The sequence below is a fragment of the Helianthus annuus genome, chromosome 3 (genome assembly GCF_002127325.2).
Source record: "Helianthus annuus cultivar XRQ/B chromosome 3, HanXRQr2.0-SUNRISE, whole genome shotgun sequence".
NCBI classification, from domain to species: domain Eukaryota; kingdom Viridiplantae; phylum Streptophyta; class Magnoliopsida; order Asterales; family Asteraceae; genus Helianthus; species Helianthus annuus.
Window position 1 is genome coordinate 13,608,058 of NC_035435.2, and position 10,530 is coordinate 13,618,587.

The following is a 10,530-nucleotide window of genomic DNA, read 5'->3' on the forward strand; positions in this document are numbered from 1 at the left end:
TTCATCATGATGTATTACTTCAGTTGCTTCAATTTCAGTGCCATCAAATTGAGCTTCTTCATAATGATCTCCAGCATCTTCATGAACTCTTCCAGCAATATGTGATTTTGCATAATGTTCTTGTGATGTCTCTTGTAGCATATCAAAATTTGGATGAATTCTTCCTTCATGAATTTGATCATTTTCATCATCATCATCTGGTGAGTTGGTAATCATCAGAATTCCTTCTCCTCCTGCCTCATTTGATGTTCTTGACTTATGTTCTTCATCTCCTTCTAGTGATGAAGAGCATTTGAAAACTTCTCTTCTGGCTCTTTCTGTTGTGGAGTCTGATTTGGTTAGAAGTGCCTCATGCTATATTCTGAACTGTGAATCTGGTGTAATGAAACATAGCATGCTTTCTGGTAATATAGGGATATCTTTGTCAGATTCCCATCCATGATTAGAACTCCAGGCCTTCATTTTGTTTGATCTCCACAGATTCTCCAAAATTGGAATTTCTATTTCTCTTGCAGCAAATGTTTCAGAAATGAAAATAGAAATTAACCTCGGATATGGCAGATGTGAGATTATTTTTCCATTTTTGGTGATGATTGACCTCTTGATCAGGTTAAAAATTTCTAACCCATAATCAATTTTGAACCCAGTTATGTGTCCATACATGATTGTTAGAACAGCTTGATTGATCTGATCAGTTCCTTCGATTTTTGAGGTGAGGCATTTGTTTAATACTTCCATCATCACTTGCTGATTGAACCAATTTTGTTGATCTTCTTGTTTTTGTAACCAAGCCCAATGATAAAACTTAATAGCTCTTTCTTGCTTGGTGCTTCAACATAGTTATCAAGAATAGGTAGCTCGATCCATTCTCTTACCCTTGTAGGAGTTAATGTTACAGAAACATTTTCCCATACATGAGCAGAGATTTAGTTTTCTTCAACTTCATCAAAGGTGTGAACAAATTGTTGTAGCAGCTTTTCTGTACTTCTCTCTCTTTTGTTAGAGCTCCTGAAATTGGACAGTTCATGAGATTCTCTATCAGAAGTTGACATCTCACATCATATTCTGAATGCTCTGTATTCATCAGCAAATTGTTTTCTTTCATTGGCAGAAATTCATTGTCTTCAATGAAAGATACATCGTGTTGAACAATTGGGATGTTGAGGTTTACTTCGACCATTTTTGAAGTTTGTGAATTAGGGTTTGGAATTTAGGGATTTTTGAGTGAGGAACAGAGTTAGCTTTGGTTTGGAATTTGTGAGAAAGGTGTGATTTTTGAATTTTCTGCTAAGTGAGAGTTATATAGTCAAGGGTTTTAGCAGAGAGTTGTGGGTTTATGGAGTTGAGAGGATATGGAACGTGTCATGCAGTGGCGGTTAAAGGATCATTAATTGTCTTTATTACCGTTTGATCATGGGATGTCGGTTTTTGATTCATGATATAACCGTTGGATCGTGGGTATCAAGACTTTAATGATGATTAATCGTGTAATCGTGGTTGTGCCCTTTCAACTTCTTCTTTTAACTTGTAGTTTCACTGAAGTGCTTCATCTGAATTCAGATTGGAGAAACATTATCGGTTGTATGACACATTTCCATTTTTGTGGACCCTACTCTTTTGAAGAGGTCCAATTAACTTTCTTCATTTGCATCCTTTCTTTTCTTGTAAGTCAAAGTTCCATGTTTTCAGACATTCAACAATTTCTGCTAAAAATATGTATTTCCTTTGTTCTGACTTTGTTTGACCCCTTTCGATATGGTCAAATAAAGTCAACAGAAGTCAATAGAATTTGATGTGTTTTCCCCCTAAATTTGTGACCGTTTTCACCAGATTTTTAATCACTTCAACACTTTTGATATTAAGTGAGCAAATATATATATATATATTTTAAATGATGAGAGGGAATGAGATAAATTCAGAAGACTTACACTGCTTTTTCTGGTACCGTCCTGGTCTCTTGATCTTTTTCTGATATTTTCTTGTTTTAACAGAAAAACAGATTCTTTTACCAGATTTTGTTTTTGGTTATCAGAAAGTTAGATTTTTTTTTAAAGATTAAAATTTATTTATGATGAACATTCTTATATATCCATTTCCCACTTAACAACATAAAACAAGAGTTAACTTGAAGCAAAACAAGTAGCATTTTATATAAACATATATATATATATATATATACTATATTAATAAGCATATCCAAAGGACTTCTTAAGGTCATATGAATTTCCTTAAAACACCCCTAAAGCATGCAGTTGTAAGTGCAGTTCCTGCCGGGTAACTGTCGCTTATCAGTTCTGGTCAACCAAAGCAGAAGTCCAAGTTAAAGTCAACCATAACGAAGAATTCAAGACCACATGAAGACCTGCATTGATCAAGGGGGAGTTGTTAATGCACTTTGGGTGAAAAGTGCATGCCTTCCAATTGTTAGGGTCTTTATTGTACATGTCTTGAAAATTAGTCCCAACTTTATCCTAGGGACAACTTGTCCAAGTTTTAGGAGAAGTTTTGTCTGAGTTTTGGTGTAGAATTGGTTTGTCCGAGGTTTAGTCCCTAGCCTATATATATGTGTGTGTTGTGTAGATTAGGGCAACTCTTGTAGCTTGGTGCACCTCTCCCACTCGTTCAGCCTCCTGGTGTCAATTCTAGAGAGAGAGAGAGACTATGTGTTAGTGAGAGAAAGCTAGGGTTTAGATCTTTGTGATCTAAACCAGCTTGTAGATGATGTATGCTCCTTTGGTTTGTGTAATCTGTGATGACTGATTCATCAATAAAGAGATTCATCTTCTACATATTTCTATCTTGTTCTTCATATTTTGTTCTTCATGTCTTGAATCAAGTGCAATGTTTGATGTTCGTCATCGATCCAGTGCTTTCACAGTGGTACCAGAGCGTGGTTACCGATTCGGAATGGTCTAACCGCCATCCGAATCACCATTGCTCTTGATTTGATGTTTGTTTCCGCCAAACATCTTGAAGACTTGAAGATTTTGCAGAAAAGTTGAAGAAAATGAAGCTGTTCGTGGTTGTTTTGTTCTCCAAGTTGTTGCAGATATGAGGTTTGATCCAAAAATTGCTCTGTCCGAGTTTTCCTTAGTGTTAAACTTGTCTGAGTTTTTAAAACTCTGTGTTTGTGTTTCCGGGGTTTTGGTGAACTAGTGTGAAGTCACACTAGGGAGAAAGTCCGGGGACTTGTGTCTTCTGAGCTTTTCATTTGTCTGTTCCGAGGATTTGTTCCAAGGATCAATTCCGAGTTTTAACATACTACTCGTTGTTCCGAGCTTTACTGTTTCCTTTTGTTCTGATGTTTAATAACACAGTTGAGTCCGAGTTTAATCTTGTGTCTGAATTTCACAGTTGAGTCCGAGTTTAATCTTGTGTCTGAATTTCACAGTTGAGTCCGAGTTTTGTCTCTTGAGTTTGGAATGTTCCCACCTTTGTTAACAGTTTAATTCCGAGTTTTGTAGTTTCTCGTAAGTCCGAGTTTTTCTCATTCTCATATTTCCGAGTTTTACAACTTAGTGATAATGTCTGAGTTTTACAGTTAACGAGTCCGAGTTTTGAGTTAAAATGGGGTTCCAAGTTTTAACAATGTCCGATGTTTTGCTTGCTCTGTGTTTCCGAGTTTTAACAGTATCTCCCGGTGTATGTCTTGATTGTTCTGAGTTTCTTTTAAACAGTCAAATTCCGAGTTTTGACAATCAATGCTCATAGTCCGATGTTTAATCGGACTAGATATCTCATACTCCGAGCCTTTTTGTAGTCTCCGAGTCCTTGTTAGAGTTTTAAGACTGCCGAGTTTCCAAATCTGTGATATTGAGTCTTTCAAGTATATGTTCTGATGTTTTACTTCGGTTATTCTGTTCCGTTGTTTAACAAATATTTACTTGTTCCGAGTTTTTATGTAGATATATGTTCCGAAATTTTTTTTCAGCAATATATGTTCCGAGTTTTCTTCCAGTTTGTTGATCCGAGTTTTTTTTAAACAGAAAACAGTGGTCCGAGTTTTGTACTCTGAGTTTTAAACAACAGTCAAGTCCGAGTTTTAACTTGATAACTGTTCCGAGTTTTTGACAGTGTTCCGATTTCCGAGTTAACATGAGCTCCGAGTTTTGATTCCTGTCCACTGAGTCCGAGTTTGTCATATAATATGTTTCCGAGTTTCAAATGGGTTCTGAGTTCTGAGTTCAAAGTTAATATATCTTCCGAGTTTTTTTTAAGGGGTACGAGTTCTTGTTCCGAGTTTCACAACTGTTTTTTTAAATCAAAGTGTTCCATGTCAGACATGTCCTAGTTTTAATATATGAGGTTATGTCCGAGTTTTGAAATTGGTAGTTCAGAGTTTTTGAAAAGGTGAGACATACATCAGATATCGAGTCTGACTTTTGAAAGGCTTTTGAGATCCGAGTTACTTAATAGTTTTGTGATCTGAGTTCTCATTCTGTCCGAGTTTTATGGCCAGTGGTACTCTGTTAACCGAGTTTTACAGAGTTGATATGTTCCAAGTTTTTGAGTTTTAAGAGGGTCCGAGTATTACTGTAAACTCTGCTTTTCCGAGATTTTTAACAGTTGGTCCGAGTTCCTTAATTGTTTGACGGCCGGAGGTGGTCTATGGCGGCTGACAAAGGTGACGCAAGGTGGGATGGCGGCTGGCGTTGGGTGTCATCAGGATGATGGCGGAGCATGGTTATGATTTGTGGTGATGCATGACGGCGAATGGTGGTTGTCGGTGTAATTACGGTGGCAGAAAATAGACAACCGTGTAATTGTTTTTGGCTGGTGTATTGTTTTGCGGCTAGGGTTTTGGTTTTTGCTTGGGCCAGGCCCAATCATTAGCTAATCATTGGTGGACTGCAAAAGTTCCTTATTCCTTGAGCCCACTGAAATGATGATAACCAACTAGTGCGAATGATAAATGTCAGATATGAAATTCGGTTTAGCATACGCAATGATAGCGAAGAAACACGGTGTTGGGGATTCCGATCTTTATAGTCTCTTGATTACGGGTCTGTATAAAGCAGGAAGAATACTCGAAGGTGATGAACTGGTTCAAGAAATGAAAAAAAAAAGGCTACTTTTCCGACATATATGTGTGTTCTCACATCATGGAACATTTGTGTAAGCAACGGAAGTATGAAGATTGTGTAGTGTGGATGAAACGTATGTTTGATCACGGGTTGATGTCGTCTTTTGGATTGTATTGTTGTCCCAGTGTTGTTCAAAACTATCTCCGAGTTTTGAGAATCCGAGTTTTGGTTTTGCTACAACTTATCCGAGTTTTCAACAGGTCCGAGAAACCTTTAAGTATCGTCCGAGTTTTAGTAATCAGTTTCAACAGGTCCGAGCTTGGTTGACATATTGAACAGTTTGGTTTCTTGATTGCCGTACTTGTCTGCTGGTCCGAGTTTTGTTCTTGACAGCCAGATTAGTCTTTCGGATAGCAGCCCCCGGGTTTCTTCAGAGTTTCCTTTATTTCCTTGCTTGTTTCGAATTCCTTTGTACTCTAAATACTGCTCAGATGATCTGATCCGAGGTTTCAAGAGCTTTCGGGTTTTACGAGTTCCGAATTTTCTAGAATTCCGGGTTACCTGGGGTACCAGATTTTTAACTAAGTTTAGAAGCTTTTGTAGTTCGGAAGTTTCGAGTTGTGCATGTTCCGAGTTTTTCTAGTTATTCCGGGTTACCTTGGGTACCGGATAACTAACTAAGAGTCAGAATTATGCGTAGTTTGAAGACTTGAAGTCGGTTTCTGTGACACCCCGTTGAAACATTCTCATTTACACTAGCTTGTCAGTGGCTGCCTTAACTTTCGGGACGAAAGTTCTTAAAACTTGGGGATAATGTGACACTTCGGATCTTTCCCGGGCAACCTTCTTGAATTAACATTTTTGTGTATGTATACGTGTACGTTACTAAATGAAAAGTTTCCATTTTATCTCGGTGTGCTATGTGTTATTAACGTGTATGTAGTATATATATACATATATATAGGTATGTGTGTGTGTGTAGTGGGCCGAGACCACGAAACCCAACTCGAGACCACCCGGTCTCGAGTGAACAGTGAACGGTTGGGCCGGCTGGGCCGCAACCTCCCCTTAGCCCACTCGGAAACCTTTAGGGTGCACCTTTTGTTATATATAGCCCCAAACCCAACACACCCTCCTTTACACTCTCCTTCATTTCACTCTCACACTCTCTACCTCTCCCTCACTAAAACCCTAGCAACATCACCACAACCTCCTCCCCTCCTTCTCAGATTCAACCGGCAACAAGAACACCCTCGGATTGGCTCGGAATCATCACTCGAAGGCTTCATTTTATCACCTACTTGAACACCTTTGTGTCACGCAACAACCGGTTAGTGTTTTAAGCACCTTACTAGATGTTTAAGTGTTTAATAATGTCACTAGAGTGAATGAATAGCATAATGGTTGAGTGTCTTGAATGTGTAAATGGTTGAGTATTGATGATATGCAAGCATTGTATTATTTGGTTGTGCTAGGGTAGATGGTTTGAGTATCATGTTTGGTGGTTATTAATATGAACAATTTTATTGAAATTAGGATGTTATGTAAAGATGAACAACATGAAAAGATATGAATGTATTGTGAACATTTTCTTAAACTGCTATATTTGATCATACCGATTTAGATAAAACAGTAATGTATGTTAGGGATGTGAATATGCATAATGAAGAACCCTAAAATGATGAACTAGATGAATGTGATATGAACTACTTGAAGATCATGAAAAATATTTGAATATGCTTGTTTGATCCGTTTTGCTTGGTAATTAGACAAAGAAACATGTTATTGCAATATGGTTGGTTAGTACAAAATTACATGAAAACAGAATTCTATTGGATAGTACATGTGACAGGTTCTAGAAGGTTTTCTGTGCACGTAATCATGGTTGCGAGTCGGAACCCTTGGTTGCGACTCGAGACCAAAACATGATGAACCGAGACGGGCTTCAGGGACCCGAGACCGACTAAGTCTCGACTTGAGACGACATGATCTCGACTCGAGACTGGGCTCGAGACTCCTGAGATTGCGACTCGCAAGCAGCACACTCGAGACCAAAACGTGATTCCTCGAGATCTCCCGGTTGCGACTCGAGACCGTGTAATCTCGAGTCGAGACCACCCTAGTCTCGACTGGGCTGCCTACATGTTATTGGGCCACGACTTGTTGGGCTATCTGTTGACTGGGCTGCATGTGTTTCTGTTACTGTTTGTTTGTGAAAATGGTAGGGCAGGCCCAATAACCCAACTGTTTGAATGTATGCATGCTAAGTGTGCCTATACGTGTTTGCTATACGTGATTACTTGTACCCCAACTTGACCTATATTTGGTAACCATGCTAGGACGTGGTGACCAACATGATTGACTGGGTAATTAATCTACTGAGCAACCCAAGGTGAGTTCACAACTTAAAGCATGCGTTCCCGGTGGTTTGGGAAACAGAACTACAGACAACACTATCCCCTTGTGAGGGATACAACTTACTTTTCTTCCCTTGTTATTGGGAACCTTTAGTTGATTACTGTTTATACGGAATGCAACAGGCAGCACTAAACGAAACTCTATCACATAAGACGTGTTCACTCTGTAAGAGCCCTTGGTCTTAGTCTTAAAGAGAAGGAAGCCGGCAATAGCACGATGATAGCAAAGAGCAAAGAAAGCTAAGCGCGCAGAGAGAGCAGCATATAGCGCGAAAGAGTCCAAATACAAGAAAGGCAGAGCGCGAAGCTTGTGGTCCGTTCCTTTCCCAACTATAGCCCGAAGGAAATCTTTTATCTTCTTGCCGGGAAAGAGTTTTATTACCAAGTTCGATTACCATAAGTGGAAGTTCAAACCTTATATCTCCGATATATAGGATAGAATGTCAGAAAAAAATCAATTTTGGTAGATAGTATGGCTTGACAATGTCGAGCTAAGACTATCGCGAAGTAAACATAGGGTCTGTCTCAGCCTTGACTATGGAATCTGATTTCCTAGCGACTATGTTCCCCTTTTTTCCTGCAGTCTTTCCAGCTATGGATCCTACAATTCCCTATTAGTTGATAGCGCTATTTAGGTCTAACCAGCCTCACACCGACCCTTGTTACTGGGAACGGGCGTGAACTAATAGACTCCGACAACCGTCAATGATGATAGAACATTGACAAACGGGGCACAGCGGAAACACGGGGTTAACTTAGTATTCGGTATTGGAAAAACAGTTTAGTCGCTTACTTTTGGGGTAGCTCCCCATGGCATGTATAAACGGATAAATTAACTGGTGAAACAAGTTTTTGGTAATTAAAACTGGACAACTAGTGACCTCGCTCAACATAATTGTTGACACCTTACTGCATGCTTTGCAGGTAACCAGTGACTCAGGAGCTCGCAGCTTGGGAACGTGTAGTGGTCGTCAAAACCCGCGTGCTGGGTTTTAATTATCTTGAACTATGAACTGTCTTTAAAACTATTTGGTTTATGCTTCCGCTGTTTTGTTTAAACTAATTATCGAACTTAAACTACGATGTTGCTAACTACTTTGGATAGCAATTATTTCTAATATTAATCAATGCTCAGTATAATTGGTGGCTGGATCGTGGTCAGTCACGCCCTCAAGCGGATGGTGCTCCGCAGGTGGAATTTGGGGGTGTGACAGATTGGTATCAGAGCCATTGGTTATAGTGAACTTGGTTTTAAAAAGGGGAAAAATCTTTTTGAGAAAAACCAGACTATAACCCGTGACTCGTGACGACACTACACTCCAAGTGCAAGACTCGACTTATCTGACCTCATAGCTCGGACCCATGTTTACTTGCTTGTTTGTCTTATGCTTTCTGCTCTGCTATACGTACTAGTTTGCCTAATTAGATAGATACGCCTTCCCTCTTCTATCTCATTCTCGCTATGTTACGACATCACACTCATACTATGTTTTCTGGCTATGAAGACAATGAGTGGACGCGGACGAGGAAACGTCAACATGACTCAGGCTCAGTTCACTAACCTGATCAACACGGTGGCTGCAGCTTTCGCGGCTCACCCTGGAGGTAAAACTCGTTATTTTAGGATGTGTAGATCCTACCGCCGCATCGTCTTTTCACCTCTAAACCCATTTCGCTTCACTCTTCACAACAGGTCAGCATGCGCCTGTGCAACCACGTGTTTGTACTTTCAAGACCTTCATGGATTGCAAAGCTCTTCCTTTCAATGGCACTGAGGGTGCCATAGGACTTCTTCACTGGATCGAGAAGGTCGAAGCTGTCTTTGCTGTCTGCGAGTGTCCCCCTGCTAATTGGGTGAAGTTTGCCACTAGGACCCTTGAGGGAAGCGCGCTTTCGTGGTGGAAGGCGCAGATTCAAATGCTTGGTTTGGAGACTGCTAATGCTACTGCATGGGAAGATTTCAAGGATATGATCAAGGAAGAGTATTGTCACAGGGATGACATCCACAAACTCGAGGACGAGTACTATGGTCTCAAGATGGTTGGGTCAGAGATAGAGACCTACACCAAACTGTCCAACGACTATGCTGCACTTTGCCCAAACATGTCCCGACCCATGTATCGAAGGATCGAATTGTACATCAAGGGCTTAGTCCCAGAAATCCGGAGCCATGTAACCTCGGCCAACCTCACTACCATACAGCCTGTGGTTCGTCTTGCCCACAAACTCACCAACCAGGCTGTGGAAGAGGGCAAGTTACCCAAAAGGATCAGTGTTACGGAAGGAACTTCTAGTGATGGCAAACGAAAGTGGGATGGAAATCAGGGCAAGGATGCTAACTCTACTCAGGCCCCAGCCCAGCAAAGGAAAACTGAGAACAACAAGGGCCCTCAGCAACAGGGTGGCTATCGAGGGAACCACCCCAAATGCAACAAGTGTAACCGGCATCACAATGGGGCATGTACCAAAGGACAGTGCCAGCGATGCAACAAAATGGGGCATGAAGCCAAAGACTGCAGGAGCCAGTTTCCGGCTAGACAGAACCAACAACAGCAACAGCCAGGAAACAATCGTGTATGCTATAAGTGTGGAGCAACGGGGCACATGCAAAGGGATTGCCCTGAACTGAACCAGAACCGTAACAACAACCAGGGAGCTGGGAACAATGATCAAAACAACAATAATGCGGGGAATGGTGCAAGAGGAAGAGCTTTTGTGATTGGAGCTGGAGAGGCAAGGAATGACCCCAACGTCGTGGCGGGTAAGTTCCTACTTGATGATCGTTATGTTTCTGTGTTATTTGATTCTGGAGCCGATGCTAGTTATGTATCCCTACGTATTAGTAAGAAGCTTAAGCACCCACCTGCATTATTAAGTTCTAAGCACATCGTCGAGATAGCCAATGGTAGAAACATCGAGGCCTCGCACGTGATCAACGACTGCGAACTAGAGTTGTCTGGTCAGACGTTTAGTATCGATCTTTTCCCTATCAAACTTGGAAGCTTCGACGTTGTTATTGGCATGGATTGGTTATCCAAACATCGCGCTGAGATCCTCTGTCAAGAGAAAGCGGTTCGTATTCCTCGCCG